This window comes from Lipotes vexillifer, unplaced genomic scaffold (assembly GCF_000442215.2).
Source record: "Lipotes vexillifer unplaced genomic scaffold, Lipotes_vexillifer_v1.1 scaffold440, whole genome shotgun sequence".
In the NCBI taxonomy this organism is placed as follows: Eukaryota; Metazoa; Chordata; class Mammalia; order Artiodactyla; family Lipotidae; genus Lipotes; species Lipotes vexillifer.
In genome coordinates, this window is record NW_006778543.1 from 4,231,573 (window position 1) to 4,249,827 (window position 18,255).

Consider the following 18,255-nt stretch of genomic DNA (forward strand, 5'->3'; position numbering starts at 1 on the left):
ACAAAGAATGCCCCATTTGAAAAGTAGCATTGTTCTACATAAGGCTTTCTCAGGATCCAATTAGTCAGGGCCTGCTGGCTCTGGGACATGCTATGGATAATTTTAATGTATGACCTTGTGTTTATTTGCACTATGGGATCAGAAAATAAGCAGTTAGAAGACGTGTGCCCTTGAAAAACATTTTAGAGAATTAACTGCTGGCTTGAGATGTTATCTGCCATGTTTGAGCCCCAAACACATTTTATACCTGTGTTAAGTCTCTGAAAACAGGGATTTGGTAATTGAAGCGCTGACCTGATGTTATCTCTGATAATATGCATACAGGCCCAGCTCTCTAAGCAGAGAGAATTTACAGACTGCAGAGAGTGCAAAGAGCAGAGGGGATAGTGGAAAATTTGAAGAAACATTCTTTTAGGCGCATCTGTGTCCACGCCCTCACTTGTCTGAAGTGAGTAGTTTCCTTTTTTTTTCTTTCCCCCTTTGAGCCTGTACTTCTTTTAAAATCTTAATCTGAAAATTATACCGTTCAAAATAAAATTCAGAAATCTATTCACCAAAACAGCAACACAGAGCTGTGATTGATGAGAAACCCAAAGGCCTATGTTTTGGTTGCAAAATTTAATTCTAGGACTTTATTTTTGTTTTGTTGTTGTTGTTGTTACAACTTGTGTTTCTACTTCTTTTCCTTTCTCGTAGCTTTCCCCCCTCAAAACTAAATTATATCTTAGGCTTTTGAAATAGCTTCAAAGTGAAAGGCTGTGTTATTTTTAAAAAATAACTCCGTTTTCTCTGAAGGTGGGGTGTTCGAGTTTATTTCAGGTTTTGAAGTGGGACACACCTCTGGGCCACAGGAGGGAAGATGTCCAACTGCCTTGGCAATTCTGTCTCTCCCCTTTGTCCTTTCACAGATGTCCACTAGGACCCCAAGCTCCACTTCCCCCTCCCCTCCGTAAGAGCGTGGGTTACTTTTATTCAAAAGGACGTATTGACTGGCAACAAAAGTAAGGTGTTCCCTTAGGCTATTTTCACTAGCCTAAGTCTTTTTACTCTCAATGGACATCTCTGTGACAGACACTTGCCTCTTCCCTGGGGACTGCTTGACAGGTTGGTAGACTCCTGTCTCACCCCTGCCTCTAAGTGCCCCTCTCCTTGCTTCCCTGGTGCCCACTGGAATTTGGTATTTTGTGAGCTGGGCCAGCAGAAGCGCCAGCCAGCACCTCAGACCTGGCGGCTGGCCAGAGGGGCTGAAGTAGGGCATGGCAGACACTCGGTTCCTTGGCAGCCACTTCCCACAGAGGGAAGGACGGCAACCACCAGCCTCCAAATGAGACTGTCCAAACCAACCAACCAACCAACAAACAAACAAACAAATGCCAAATACAAACACAAATGAAAGAAACCACACATGCTCAGAAAGGCATGAAGTGAAAACTCAAGAATGCTGTTGTCTGGGGCTTTCACCAGCCATGTGCCTGGTGTCCCAGAGAGCTAATGGGGAGGACGGCTGGTTTTGAGATTCCTGTGGTCTGAATACACACCCTCATCACCAAGATGTGACTGGAAAAAAGTGGTCATTGTACAGGCCTCTGATTTATTTCCTGATAAAATAATCTTTACTCTCCCAGGCTAAATGTCCCTTCCCAGCTTTCAGAGAACCAGTCTTTATTCCTGTCCACCAAAGCCTTCTGCAAATTAGGTCATTCTGTCTGTGGCCCTGGAGTCTCAGCTGCTGCCCCGCCTGCCAACACTGCAGTGTTTTCTTCTCCGTGTTTCCCCGGCTACGCCAAATGTCGACGTGGAGGATGGTCGCGGGCAAATTATAGAATTTCTTTAAGTGGAAGGAATTAGTTGTCATTTGGAGTCAACAACAACAAAAAACCTCATTTGCCATTGGAAAAGGATAGATTTTGATATGGCTTCTCCTTCCTGTCCAGCTCCCCAGCCATTTTCATTTCTTTTACTGAACATTTCACATCTAATGTCCTGAATTATCTTGAAGCCTCAAAAGATGGCCAGAGCTGGCTGGACCTCACGGTGCATTCCTAATCTCTCTGTCATGTCAACACCCTTCTTTAAATTAGTGCTACTTACTTTCTCATTGTAGACATATTCCACATCTCAGAGGGGTGGAGATGGAAATTCCAGTTGGGCAATGGAAACGGGGATGGTATATCTGTCCTCTGTTGTATACATTTCACCAAGTGTAAGAACCTTAAGTACTGCCACTGGGCAAGGCATATGTAACAATACCAGCATATTCAAGCGTAAGCGCTTGAAAATGCCAGTGTCTGTCCCTTTTCCCTAATTACTTAAGCTATTGTCTGTCTATCAGTTACAGGAGGAAAATGCTATTTTTAATCTCCTGTGATCCTAGAGAGAGTGAATCTTGGTACCGGAGGGCCCTTTGCTAAGTGTTTGTGCAGGGTGGTGTACATGTTTGGAAAGGTTTGGGTAAAGCCATATTGCTCTAGAAAGGAGTAAAGATACTAGGACTGCGGTGGTGGTAGGGGTCCTGGGATCAGACAAGAAAAAAAGATGTATATACACATTTATAAAAATATATAGTATCTTATGGCAGAGAGGCTTGGGCGAGGAGGCATGTCAAATGCCTGAAGTGTGGGCTTGGGGTACATGATGTAAACTCTCCCATCCACCCCTTCCCACCTCTCTCCCTGTCCCCCGTGAATTCTGCAGTAAAATTCACATTATTTGCTAATACCCCTAGTGTGAGTGAGTTATTTGGTGGGATGTGAAGTCTGGTGTGTTTGAGCCTCGGGATGAAGACAGGGTCACCCGAGCAGAGCTGATGTTCCCTGACCCGCCCTCTTCTCAGCTCCCTCTCTCGCCCCCTCTCTCGTTCTCTTTGCTGATTTAGAAGTTCTGGGGCATTAAGCTGTGTGTTTTTCTTCGTGCAACATGCTTTCTAAAGAGAATATATTGTTAGAATCCCACGGCATGTAAGCTCATGTATTGTGGACAGCTGCACTTGTATTTCCGACAGGAGGGTGATAATTGAGAAGAAAGGAGAGGCTGGAAAGGGGAAATGCAGTAAGCTAGACTTTTTTCCCCCTCTTTTAAACTGTTTTTGGAACAGTTTAAAAGTAGTTGCACGTGGGCTCAGTGCACGTGGGCTCAGTAGTTGTGGCGCACGGGCTTAGTTGCTCCATGGCATGTGGGATCTTCCTGGACCAGGGCTCGAACCAATCCCGCATTGGCAGGTGGATTCTTAACCACTGTGCCACCAGGGAAGTCCCAAAGAGAGATCTTTAATGTGGCTTTAGATAGTGCCAGAACAGAACCTGGAGGAACTTTCAGAACAGAATCTGGATGAACTTCCAGAACAGAACCGGGATGAACTTCCAGAACAAAACCTGAAAGAACTTCCAGAACAGAACGTGGAAGCAAGAAGAAAGGGAGCCCTGAGGAGCAAGGAGACGGAAGATGACCTTTGTAGCTTGTCATTTTGCCTCAGGCATCGTTAGCTAACATTAGTTCTAGGCCCACTGACCATACTGCTGATGACCTCTGTGTGCTGCCTTTGGAGGGGGGCCAGGATAGAATGAGAGTCAGGTCTGTGTTGAGAAATCAGGGGTCAAAATCCCAGCTTCTTTTTTTACTAGCTGTGTGATCGTGGGTCACGTTTAAACTGTTGGAGCCTTAGCTTCATGTTATGTATTTTTTTAGTTAAGTTTTAGTTAGGTTTTCATGACGTATTTCATAGAAAAGTGTCTCTGGTTCATAAATGAGCTTAACTTCTGCCACAGTTTTAATAGGTTTTAACTATGTTGATATGAAAGGAACTATATGATAACAAATTATGATTATAATTTAGTTACCAAAAATATCAGTAAATAATTCTCAGAGTTTTATTAAAGCTGGAAATCTGTATTTTTTCCCTATGAATAAAGACTTATTGGCCAATGTTAGAAAATTGCTACTGCTGAACATTTTTTTAATAAAGCACGTATTAAAAGAGCATGCTAATTACTACGTGCTGCAACTCTGAATACGGTAATACTTTGAACAGGAGAAATTGCTCAAATGTGCTGTAGAAGCAGTCTTTTCTTCTCAATGTAAACAACTCCTGGCTTCAGAGCAGCAATTGGGCTGAATTGCTAAAAGCATCTTTGTTTATTTTTCTCTGCATAGACATAGTTAATGAGAGCGCTGAGAACCGGGGCTTCGACCAGGTCTGATGTTAACCCCATGAGGCTAATTTTGTATTTGATAATTCATTTCACTGGGTCCAGAATCTTGGTCATATATTGGAGTCAAAGGTATCACTTTCAGAGCCAGACTTGTTGATTCCAGAAAACTGGTTGAGGGAGAGTCTTAGCATGCTATGGAGGTTTGGGATGGGTCGGAAAATTGTGCATGCTTCAGGGCAAATTTCTGGGTCTTAGAAATGGGTGACTTTTTTGGTTTGAAAAAGCTGGTTTGGAGCTGAACTAGGTACTTCCTTTCCTGTACTGGTCTACCTGTATTCCTTGTCTTCATTCCATAGTCTCTCCAGACACCAACTCTTAGCTTCATGCTCCAAGTCCAAAATATCTAACCATAGCATTCAAGACCCATCATGTCCATCCCTAATCCACATTTCTCCTTCCCACACCCCTCTCACTGGCCTTACAGTCTACGCTTCTGTCACAACAAATTACATTTTTTCCACTCAGAGGAAGCCATTTATATTTTCATCTCCACATCTTTGCTTATGCTGCACGCTCACTGCTTGGAATGCACCGCCCCCCGAACCTTGCCATCCCTGCTGGTTAAATTCTACTCATCATTCAGGGCCCAGCTGCAATGTTCCACCCTCTGAAGGCTTTCCTGTGCAATTACTCTCTTTTGCAGCCTTCCTTTTATGTATTGAAATCCAATGTAGTGTAACAGTGAACTCATCCCTTCCCCCACCTATGATTAGATTGTAGGCATTTTGAGGACAGGGGCATGAGACCTACCTGGACTAGGAAAACCCAGTCAGGGGCACATTTGTTAAGGGTGTTCTCATCTGGTTTTGTCCATCTTACATGCTGAAAGTGCACAAATCTTAAATGTATAGCTTCACTAATTTTTACTTATGTATGCATATATACCCACCCTCTCATCCACCATCTAAATGAAGGTGTACAGAACATGATCAGAATTTAAAAAGTCTTCCTTGGACCCCTCCCAGTCAGTCAGTAACCCCCTTCTCCACCCTCAGGCATCTACTATCCTGACTTCCATCGTTATCAATTAGTTTTGCCTATTTTTGAACTTCATATAATCGAATTATATAGTATACACTCTGACATTTTCCACTCAACATTATATCTGTGAGGTTTATCCATGTTGCTCCATTTATCAGTAGGGTTTGTTACTTTTTATTGCTGAGTAGTGTTCCGTTGTATGAATATACTGCAATTTATTTACATTTTTTGCTTTTTAATGAATGTTTGGATTGCTTCTAAGCTTTGGCTCTTACAAATAAAGATGCTGTGAACATCCTTGCACATGTATGTGCTTTGGTGGTCAAAAGCATTCATTTCTGTAAGGGTTATATCCAGGAGAGTTGCTGGGTCAAGGGACTTATGTATGTTTAGTTTTAGTAGGTTCTACAAGACTTTCTCCCAAGTGGATGTATTGATTCTCACTCCCATCAGCAAGGTAAGAGAGTTCCAGTTGCTCCACATTCTTGTCGGCACTTGGCATAGTCAGTCTTTTACATTTTAGCCATTCTGGGGAGTGTGTTGTTGTGTCTCATTGTGGTTTTAATGTTTTTTTTCCTCTGATGACTAATGAAGTTGAGCATTTTTTTATATGTGTTTTGGCTATTTTGATGTTCTCTTTTGTGAGGTGTCTGTTCAAGTCTTTAGGTCTTCAATTCTGAGCTACAATAGCCAGATAATATCCACCCAGTCCAGGGACATGTCAATAACTTAAACATATCAGTTGCTTAAAAGGCTTCTTTAATACAGGGATGCCTTATAAAGGCATCTAAAGAGAAAATTGAGATAGATTGAATTCTATACCACATAATAGAAAATATATACAGTTTACTATCTATTAACTTAGGCATCATCAGGTACAACAATCATAGTGAAAGCTTGATATAAATTTCCAACCCCTTCTCACTGTGAATCTGGTGAAAGACAGACAGTTGGGTCTGTCCCTGTTCCAAGTCTCGATTTCTTTTCTTTGGAGTCCAAATTCTACAGCCCCTCTTCTGCATGTCTTATGATATTTGGATCAGGCTCTTTTCGTATTGGGATCTTTATTACTATGGGAAGTTAATTCTCAGTCTTTTGGTCTACCATTGCTTAAAGTTGGTATTTTAAGTAGTGGAGCTTTATCAAATCAATTCTGTTCAAAGGAAGTTCCTTTCCTCTGGTGTTCTCTGCTGAATGCTACCACTAATTATTTCTTTTCCAGGGGCCTCAAGGGAAAGGCCTGTCATTTTTTGTCTCTCTTTGTGGGCTCTCTGGCTATAGCTGATTAAGGGTCTTACTCTTTAGCTACCTGACTTTCAATATTACGTGGGTCATTGCCATATAAGTAGTTGGCACTCGATAATTGTTGACTTACATTGAGGTGGGATTTGAGTGGTGTTATCTGTACTGTTCTTTGCCTTGTAGGTCTGCCTTCATGAGAGAACATTCGGGCAAGCCATGCACCTTTGTGACTACTCAAACAGTAGCAAGAGCTCTCTTGATACAAAATATGCTCACTTTCCACCTCCTAACTGGCCTGGTTGTTCCCCACCATTAGAATACACTCTTTGATTTAAGGCACTGCCTTTAAACATCTCTCAGTTTATTTCTGTATTATCTAGAAGGAGGTGGAAAATACAAACTCAGTGGCATCCATTAACATTTTAGTAAGAACTCACTTAGTTATATGGCCTCAGAAAGAAGGCCCCTAAGGAATGGGACTAAGGAGAGGTGAGTGTAGATGTGGAGACAAGGTCTCACACCTGGAGAAAAGCTGCAGGTGACAGGTGGGTGCACTAGTTGGCCAGGGCACCATTATCATGGGACCCCCTTAAATCTTGGAGTCAGGCAACCTGTGTGCAGGTTGCAAATTGCTGCTTTTTACTATACAACTTTAGTAAGTCACTTCACTTCTCTGTAACTTAGTTTTCTTATTTGTAAAATGGAGATAATATGTCCTCTGCATAACTCTCAGGGTGGTTGAGGACCTCATGAAATGATGTATATGAAACTGCCTCATATAATCTAAAGAACTAATCAGACATGTTATATTTATTTCAATAATAATAGTTATTGTTGGAAGTGATGAAAAATGGAGTGCCGTTGGAGACAAATCACTTACTTTACAATTTCGCTCTGGGCTACATCTTGTGAACGCAGAGACTGCCTGATGAATCCTTATCTAAATGGAGAGTTTTATATTATTATACAGATAACAGCAGAAAGATTAAAGTGCATGTGCATAATGGTAAAATGAGTCCATTAGTGAAAAATTATTTTTATTAAAAATAAATTTAATGTATGAGCAGTTTGCTTTATTTCTAGGATATTAAACAACTAGTTTGGGTGATTTTTCTCCCCCCATGCAATTGATAAAGTTCATTTATTTTAGCATGGGACAGACTCAGAGCAAACATATGCCTTAGGCTGGCAAATTAGGTTGGTCTTGGGTTGTTTTCACTTTTCCACTTTATCCTTCTTTGACTTAGTTGAGATATGGTTGATCTCTGGAGAATGGGACCACTATTGAGATAGGACAGAGCTGCAGCACTGGCCTGTTCATTTATATCAATTGGATGAAATTTAATTGAGTGAATGAAAAGTACTGAGGACATCTATCTTTTTAAAAATTATTTGAATATGTACCTTGCTTTTGTTAGGAAGAAAGACCTACACTGATTTCCCAGGTACAGGCAGAGTCATAGAATGTTTGACTAATACAAATAATGTAATCCAACCCACTCACTTTATATTTAGGGAAGCCGAGATATAGAAAGATTTAATAACTTGTTCAAGGTCACATTGCTAGTTGGTGGCAGAACTGTAACCGGAAGCTGGGTTTTCTGTCCTCAGTCAGGGCACTTTCTCTGACCCCCTGCTGCAGGGTGCAGAAGTGAGAAATATTTTTATTAAACAATTGCCACCTTATAGACTTACAGACAAAAGATATTCACTGGCTTTGATAATAATGGCTTGTATCAATACTCTTCAAAAGATAAGAATCCAACAAAATTAGTTCTTTGATACTAGTCTCAATCTGTGCCTTTGCGGGGGTGGGGAGGAATTCATCATATTCTTGGGCAGAGTGCCTGGTCCTCAGTGGACAGTCAACCAGTGCTTGTAGCTGAGTGTTTGGTATGTGACAGTACAGGCCAGTGGTGATGCCTGGAACAAACACTTAGATCAGAATCCCTCGGGTGATGATCCCTGGATTTTACCCCCTTCTACTGAGTAAAGGTTTCAGTGGCTCTCACCTAGAAATATGGATTATTAACACAGTTTTTAGGTGATCTTTTATCATTGCTCTGAGACCTTCTTCCTCAACTGTTCCTAAAGCTTCAGACCAAAGAATTCCAGGTGGACATGTAGTAAGAAAACAGTTCAATTTTTGTTTTATTTTTTTATCTAAAAAATTAAGATGGAAAGCAAGTTTTAATTACATTTAATACATGGGTTGGCACTGCACACTTAGGTCATAGAGTCTCACTTCATGGGTCACAAATGGCAGTCATGGTACCCCAAGTGAGGGTGGAAACCCCTCAATGCAGACATTCAACAATGGTGACCTTTATTTGCTTCCCATATATGGCCACAGAATGCATATTAATGCTAGGTGTTGCATCAAAGTGTTTAATTTTATAAAATTATATGTATACACATATGTATTTATATAAAATAAAAAGACTTCTACACATGTAATGATTAATTTTATGTATCAGTTTGGCTAGGCTATGGTGCCCAGTTGCTTGGTCAAACACCTGTGTAGATGTTGCTGTGAAGGTCATTTTTTTAGTTGTGATTAATATTTAAATCAATAGACTTTGAGTAAAGCAGATTGCCCTCCATAATGTGGGTGGGCCTCATCCAATCAGTAGAAGGCCTTAAGAACAACAACTAAGGTTTTCTAAAGAAGAAGGAATTCTGCCTGAAGACTCCAACTTACAATCCTGCATGAATTTCAGGCCTAGAATTTAGACTCAAGATTGTAACATCAACCCTTACCTGAATTTCCAGCCTGCTGCTTGCTCTATGGGCTTTCCAGCCTCCACAATTGTGTGAGCCATTTTCTTAAAATAAATCTCTTTCTCTCTTTGTCTCTCTAAATATATTTTATAGGTTCTGTTTCTCTGGAAAACCTTGATTAACACAACACTAGAGATTTAACATTTTTTACTGAGATGGTGAATGTCCATATCTTGTACTATATAGAGTTTCAACAATAATCTTATTACAAATTTTTTGTTATCAAATGTAAAGATAAGTTGCTAATGTTTCTCTTTGTTTGATTTTTACAAAATCACAAGGATTTCAAATTTATTTCAAGTGGCCCTCACTAAAATGCTACCTAAGAGGTATTTTTGAAAATATCAATATATTTAATCTGTCCCTTCGGATAACTGTGATATTTTGAAAATAAATAAGAAATAACCTATTCTCAAAAGAAATTTTTGCCATGGAGAGTTTTAAAGATGCAAGTTTATTTATTTATTTACTGAAGTATAGTTGATTTATAATGTTGTGCCAGTCTCTGCTGTACGGCAAACTGACTCAGCTATACACATATAAACATTCTTTTTTTATATTCTTAAAGAGGCAAGTGTAGAAACTAGATTGTGTGTGGTGTGTTTTTGTCTCCAAAAATGATTACATGTTTTGTCTACAAAAGCTTTTATATCTGCATATTAAATAACATTAAAAAGAGAATTTTCTAACCCGCTTGAAAGTCTAGAGTTTCAGTGGATTTTTAACCCATTTGTGAAATACAAAAATGTAGCATCTTCCAGTTAGTTTGCAAGCAAAAATGAGTGGCATAAGGGAAGATGGAAACTTACCAGCTGAATTTTAATCGAAACCTTTGCATAATTAATACTATAATTAATAAGCATGGCTATGTAAGTATAGCCAATGATGCCTTTCTTCCACTGGTATGTATCTGTGGAAGGCATCTTTCTGGCAATAAATTAGCTTTATATATCTGGATGCCAAATACCCAGAACTGAAAAACACATAATCGAATTGCAGTATCACCAAAATTTTCAAGTAATGCCAGGTACTCAATCCCTTTGTTTGCACTGAAATATTATTAATAATAATTTAATCATTTTGTTCTATTATTAAAATATTAACATAGCAGAGCAATATTTATTTAATTTCTGTTTTTCATTATATTTTATAAAATTATGTAATTTATGTGTATAGTAGAGCGAATAGAGGGAATAGTTTATAGATAAATATATGCATGTTGAAGTTGTATGCTCAAAATCTACTTATGTTTGGGGTGAGTGATTAAAGAATTTTGGAGTACAGTGCTTGCATTATTGAAGAGTACATGACTGAAGCATGCCCCTCCGTGGCAGGTGGAATGGTCACAGCCTCACAGCTGCAAGCCATGAGCTTTAGGGCAATCCTGCCACTACTTCAGGGTAGGAAGTGAGGGAACAATCTGTGCCCAGTGGAAAACCCCAGGGGGGGTAAAGCAAGGCCAAGGGCAATTATGCCGAGTAGGCTCTGTCCAGGAGTCTAATACCCCCCTTCTTGTAGAAATACCCTGGGACTCAGGGAGGAAGAGGGAGAGAGAAGAACTTGGAAGCCTATCAGGGAATACAGGAAATTTAATTTTAAAATTAGAGAAAGTTTTCATTTAATGGGATTAAGGAGAGCATTGGGTAAGTACTGTTTAAAAATGTAAAAACGTGTACAGCGTGGCAGTCTGCCAGCAACCTATAGTAAGTAAACTCCCCTCCCCCTTATCTAGAATGGCTCTTTTGTCTTTTTTTTCCCCCCCCCTGAAATATTACACTGTTTGGCTAGCTGATCCATTTTAGAACATGCTTTCAAATGAAAAAGATACAACATGATAGTGTGACTTTTTTCTTCTTTAGAATATAACTTTAGTTCAAACTACTGAGGTCTGGTTAGGGTTTGGAGTAAAAGATTCCCTTCCTCAGTTAACCAGGGTGTTTACTAAGGAAAAAAGAAACTCTGAGGACCCAAACAGATAGGGATGTAGTCAGTTTTTTTTTTTTTTTTTTAAATCTCTAATGCTAGAGTAATTACTGCCTACGAAAAGACTTGATAAAGCGGATGTGTGCAGTGGCATCCTTCAGAGGATCGTGGGGAGGGATACAGCTTTCAAAGAGTATATTGTATTTTGTTGCAAAATTCTCTCCTTCCTCTTGGCAAATATTTGATTATCATGCAGGGAGTGGAGAAAGGGGAGAAAAGGAGATTATGCAGGGCACTTCAGATAGCAGTTCTCCTTTGGAACCTCTGTGGGTTTAAATAAAAGCAAGCAAAGAGATAGAAACAGCTTCTAATGCTTGTCTTTACATTTAGCAGATGGTGTTACTCAAGTCAAAGTTTGCACCTCTTAAAGGCTTTTTTTCCTCTGAGTCTGTCTCTTAGGCTCTCTCCTCCAAGAGGTCCATAGAAGGGGCTGCCCCTGCCTAGATTAGGAAGATGTCTAGGAGCCCTCGTCATGTCCTGGCGAGCGGAGGAGGTTGGTGGAAAAATCAAGTGTAGAATTAGGTCTCTTTCTCTCAGCTCACAGGTAACGGTTAACAAGTTCCTTATCTCTACCTTCAGAATATATCCAGAAGCCAATCACTTTTCAACCTTCCACCATTACACTCCTATCAGGATTAACGCTCGGGCTTCCCTGGTGGCGGAGTGGTTGAGAGTCCGCCTGCCGATGCAGGTGGACACGGGTTCGTGCCCCGGTCCAGGAAGATCCCACGTGCCGCGGAGCTGCTAGGCCCGTGAGCCATGGTCGCTGAGCCTGTGCGTCCGGAGCCTGTGCTCCGCAACGGGAGAGGCCACAGCAGTGAGAGGCCTGTGTACCAAGATTAATGCTTATTTTTCCTTAGCACTTTGTGGGTACTACTGCTGTGTCCTTTGCCATCTATGGCTGCTGCTTGGAAGTCCTCTTGAGAGCTAGTGCTTGCTCATTTGTGTGTGATCTGTGTCTTCTCTCTGGCCCTTGTGAGATTATTTCCTATCCTTAATGTCCTGTCAGTATGGATTTATTTTGATGTATCAGAAGGCATTATTGCTCTGAGAACTCACTTCGTTTCACTTTGAAATGCTCAGCAAATATCATTTCACTCGTTCTCTTATCCAAATCTCTGAGCTGTCCTAATTAAAAAAAATCATTTTGTCTTTCTGTGTCGTATTCTGGGTGACTTCCTTAAGACTATCTTCGAATGAATGAATTCTCTCTTCAACTAGGAACAGTCCAAGATTTATCCTGTCATGGCATTTTTATTTCAATGACCACAATTTTTATTTTTTAGGCTTCATTGGCCCTTTTTCATAGCTTCTTACTCTTCTTTGATTTTTGGCTGCTTATTAAGTCCTTGAACTTTTTAATGGACATGTTGGCTTCCATCTTCTTTAATGTACTTAAATTTAAAGTCTTCGATATTTCGATAAAATTATTTTCATATTGGAGTACATTTGTGTTCAAGTTATCTATTTATTGGCTATCGTTTGGGGCATTATATTTTCCCGTGCACTTTGAAAATTTTATTTCTGTGCTCTTTTTGAGTAGGAGGGATCTTAGTTTTGTTTATTTTTCTCTCGTGGTTTTGCAGTTTCCTCCATTCATTTCTTTGAGTCCCCAAGCCATAGCCAGGTCTGATAAAGGCAGTTGTATGGATTCCTGCCTCAGGGTGTTTTGTGGGTAAAACTGTGTCCCCTAAGAAGATATGTTGGAATCCTAACCGCATTACCTGTAATTGTGGTCTTATTTGGAAATAAGTTCTTTGAAGATGTAACCAAGTTAAGATGAGGTCATCTTGGATGAGGGTGGGCCCTCATCCAGTGGCTGATGTTTTATTAGAGAAAGGAGAGGGACATTTGGCCACAGAGACACACTCACAAGAGAAGATAGTTATGTGAAGACTGAGGTAGAGATTGGAGTTATGCTGCCATAAGCCAAGGGACATCTGGGGCCACTGGAAGCTGGATGAGGCAAGGAAAGATTCTTCCCCAGAGCCTTCAGAGGGAGCATGTGTCTAACCTCCAGAATTGTGAAAGAATCAATTTCTATTGTTTTAAGTCACCCAGTTTGTGGTACTTTGTTATGGCAGCCCTAGGACACTGCATTAGTATTAGGGTGATATTGGGAATACTGTGGCACCATCACAGGGGAAGAGTTTAGTTGAGTTGGTGGCAGCTTCTACCGGCCTTCTTGGACTCACATCTATGGAAGTGCACTTGCTCCAGAGATTGACCTGTTTTTACTTTTGTGCCTCTTCTGCAGTAAAGAGGTTGAGAGAGGCCACTCTAGTCCCTGACTTCAAGCAGTTAGCCTGGCTTGTGACCCCATTTCCCTTTACCCTGAAGGAGACACACCCCTACCTATTGCTGACATATTTGAGCCCAGAATCCACCAGTCTTAAGTTGTCAGTCCCGCCTAGGATGGCATTTTGCGCTTCTGTCCTGTCTGTAGTCCACAAATATACAAATGTATTTATCTTGTTTTTGAAGCAGCTGTGCCTTCTTGGTTTCTCTTTATTACATTTTATCAGTCATTTTGTACGTTTAGAGCCCAGGGCATGGAGAATGGACTCACTGTGGCATCTTGACCAGGAATCTAGTCTTTAATGCACAGGTTTTGTTCCTTTGTAAACTGTACATAGTTGCTTTTTGTCTACTTGACAAAAATAACATTAGTGTAGTTCCATGTTATTTTAAACTCTTTATGAACATAATGTTTAAAGCTTGTGTAATATTCCACCAAATGGAAGTGGGCAGTTCTTTAAGGAGATACTTTGTGGTGATAAAATATGTCAGCCCAACAGCTTAAAGAATCATTGTAAGCATGTTAAGGGCTGAGGTGTAGGAATGCCACGTGGCCCCCCCTTTCGTGTTTTGAGTCAGAGTGGAAGCAGTAAAGTTGAGTAACTAACTTAAGAGAAGTGTTTCTAAATTCCCTGAGCAAGGAACATTTGTTTAAGACAGGCTTCACAATCCACTAATCAGTGTAAATGGTTTCCATGGAATTTCATTGGTTTCTGAATATAGCCTCAGGTTATGTGCTGTGAAGATAGTTTTGACATTTTAAATGATGGTAACTTGAAATCAAAAACATTTTCCACTGGAGGTGGGAAATAGGCCACAAACTGCCTTCTCCCACAATAGCTAGGATTCAGGTTTTGATACCCAGAACTTTCTCCTGAGATTCTAACAGAGCACCCTTTTGGGATTCCCTTGCCCCATCCTTCCTGAAAGGGGCCCTGAAAGCACTTGTTTGTGTCTGGGAGAGCAATGGGAGTTTCCACCCCTCTCACAATAACATCTGCCTTAGAAATGTGTAGGGCTCCTCAGCATTCTGAGCCCTCTTCATAAAAAGAAAAAGAGAACGAAGAGGTAATTCAGGAAATGTTGCACCAGTAGGGGGTTTTCTTGAGAGTTGTACTGTTAGTTGTACTGAGAAAAACAATTTCAGTATCTGAAGTCACAGTATTGCAAAGGTTGGCTTAGCTGTACTTAGACCTGTTCTTATCTGACTCTCCAGTCTCTTCGACAACATTCCCAAGAAGTGGTCATTAAACGTTTGCATGAATATCTTCAGTTATAGGGACACATTACTTATAGGGGCAGCACATTCCATTGTTGGACAACCACAGTTGTTAGGAAATTCTCTATATTGAGCAAAGGGCTGCCTTTCCCATTTGTTTCTGCCTGGAGCCACAGACAAGTCTAGACTTTTCTTCCGTTTAGCAGCCTTTAGCTCATCTAAAGACAATTGCAGTGGCCTCCTTGGATCTTCTTTTCTCCAGTTAGTACATCTCCGTTCCTTCAAACATTTCTCCTATTTCTTTAATTTCAACCGAAGAGATGATCCAGGTTGGGTCTGGAATGGAGGCCCGAGATGGTGTCTTAGAACACAGTGGGAAGTCAGCCTTGCCAGAGTCAGGCAAGGGCCAGTAAGTAACAAAATAGAGTTCAAAACCAGAGACCGTTAATTAGGAGGGAGTTAGTGTCAGGGAGTTACTACAGAAGCAGGGTGAATTCTCTCTGAAGAAAAATTTAGCAGAAGATTGGAGTCTACTACTTAGGGGGATGGAACATAGCAAGGGGGTGAGTTTCAGATAAAAGAACTGGTTAGGGCACAGGCTGAGAGTCAGCGTCCAGGAGACCCCATAGAATCAGGGTAGATGAGAGTTTTCTGGAGGCCAGACAAGATATCACCATCCAAGAGAACAACTCTACCTTGTGTTACTTGCCTGGACTGCTTCTTAATGGGAAACACATGTGGCCTTTGATATAATGTGAAATGACTTTGTGGCTCTTCACCATCCTCTTCTCTCTCCAAAGGACAGCCTTGAGTCTAAGTCACTTTGATTCACATCTAGCGAACAGCTTGCAAAAGAGAACATTTTGCCTTCTGACAACAGCTGCTATGAATCCTGGAGCATAGATTTGCGGTTTATAGAAACACAGCTATAGATCGTTTTTACTGGCAGATTCATATCTCCCAGCTCCTCCCACCCTTACCTACATCATAAACGAAGGTCCGAGAGAGAGGTAGTCTGAAAAAATCTAAAGCTATTACCTTCAATTTGAAATAGAATTTTCTCCTGGCTGAAACCTCATTTTTTGCAATTCAGCTCAGTTTCCTTCAAATTGAGGCCTATGAATTTAGGCTACAATTGGAACTTCTCTCAATATCTATTTTTTGGGTTGAGTTTGCTCATGAGATCATGAGCTAAAGAATGCGAATTTGCGATTTTGCTATGGTGAGCCTGCCCCTCTGCTGAGCAGTCAGGTAGCTCTGGGCTAAAACTCTGACTTCCAGCCAATGGACTGGTCTTGGGTGAGTTCCCTAATCTCTTTGAGTCTCAGTTTGCTCATCTGTGTAACAGGGATAATCATGACCTACGGGATTTACGTGAGCTGATGGATGTAATGTGCTTATACAATACCTGGCACAGAATACATGCTTTATACATGCAAATTTAAAATTCTAACCAAGTCACAATAGCTTGCACGTAACAACAAATAATTGTTACATAATAAGTAAACGAATATCCTTATCGGCCAGCGCCCATGATGAAAGCTGCACATCTATTTACCAAAATTGTCTTCTATAATATTGTGAAAATGATTTATCCAGATTGCAAGACCAGTCAATATATATATGAATTGATCCCTTTCTTTAATTTACATGTTAGTAGTATTTACATGTTAATAGTAGCATCACTAGCTGAGAGAATTATAACAGGAACTATGTTAAATGCATATAAACATTATCTTTAATTCTCACAGCATACCTGTGAGGTTGGTATTATTATCCTTTCTGAAGAATAAGAAAGTAACCTCAGTGAAGTTAAATAACTTTCCCAAAAAATACACAGCCAGAAAGTGGCTGAGTTCACATTTGAATCTGGGTCTAACTTCAAAATTTCCTTTAAACCCAATTGAGAGGAGCTAAATTGAAGATTTAAGGTTTGTGTTTAGGTTGCTTATTTCTTTTCTTTTCTTTTTTTAAAATTAATTAATTAATTAATTTATGGCTGCACTGAGTCTTTGTTGCTGCGTGCGGACTTTCTCTAGTTGCGGCGAGCGGGGGCTACTCTCCGTTGCGGTGCGCGGGCTTCTCATTGCAGTGACTTCTCTTGTTGCGGAGCACGGGCTCTAGGTGTGCAGGCTTCAGTAGTTGTGGTGCACTGGCTTAGTTGCTCTGCAGCTAAGATGTGGGATCTTCCCGGACCAGGGCTCGAAACCGTGTCCCCTGCATTGGCAGGTGGATTCTTAACCACTGTGCCACCAGGGAAGTCCCTAGGTTGCTTATTTCTAAAGGAGTGTCCTTGGAGAGCAGAGACTCCTGGGGCCATGGGACAAGAAGTGTTAGATTCCAAGTTTAAGTAACAGTGAGGGCCAGGAGAGGGACATGACTCGGGGGGTGGACATGGGTCAAAGTCAGTGCAGAATGGCCTCAAGGCAGGTGGGAGAGAACTAGTGAGTGTTCAGGATACCTCTCTACTCCAGCGTGAAGGGAGAACTGTCAGCCACGTGTCTACGGGAGCTGCCGTAGGACCTGAGCCACCAGCATGCAAACTACACTAAGGTAGAGCCTTTGTTTTGTTCACGCTATGAACTGTGCGTGGTCTAGAGAGGGCACCCAGTAAACATTTGTATGTACAAATAGATGACTGATTAAAAACATTTGCTCTAATGCTTTGATTCTGAAATGGAGGAAGTAACTGGTCCAGGACAAAGGACTCCAGGTGCTGCTGGTCCTCAGTGGTAGGCACCCTGCTTCATACTATTGAGAAAGATAAAGAAGTAAGGAGTGGTACCCATGCTGGCTTCAAGCAGAAATCTAGTGTGGGGCTTCCCTGGTGGCGCAGTGGTTGAGAGTCCGCCTGCCGATGCAGGGGACGCGGGTTCGTGCCCCGGTCTGGGAATATCCCACGTGCTGCGGGGCGGCTGGGCCCGTGAGCCATGGCCGCTGAGCCTGCGCGTCCGGAGCCTGTGCTCCGCAACGGGAGGGGCCGCAGCGGTGAGAGGCCTGCGTACCACAAAAAAACACAAAAAAGCCCCCAAACAAACAAACAAACAAACAAAACAACAAAAAAAGAAACGTAGTGTGGGTATGATGTTTACCATCTCCTTGTTAAGCTGCAGTTTTTAAGACAGGCCCTTAAAAGGTTGTTTATTTCCTGTCAGATCCTTGACCTCCACAGTAGGAAAACCAAAACCAAAAATCAATCCCTTAATGCAGTGTATAAATTTAAGTCTCTAAATGGGAGCAGAGTGTTCTTTACCGAAGTTGGAAATGATTCAGTCGAATTGGTGAAAAGAGGACACAGAACAAGCTAAACATATTAAAACATGCTTCTTCATTGGGGATTTCTGCACTTGTCCAAACTGTAGTTTAGAAACTCAGATAATGTCTAATTGCATTAAGAAGAGTCAAATTCCATGTCAATTCCTCTAGGCTACTCAACATTGGCCACCATCTCTTAAACAGCATTTGTTTTTCGTGTCTCCTTGGCCTGTCAATGTTTCTTATGTACGCCTCAGCTTGGTGGGTTTGGAGTGGGGTGTGTAGGGG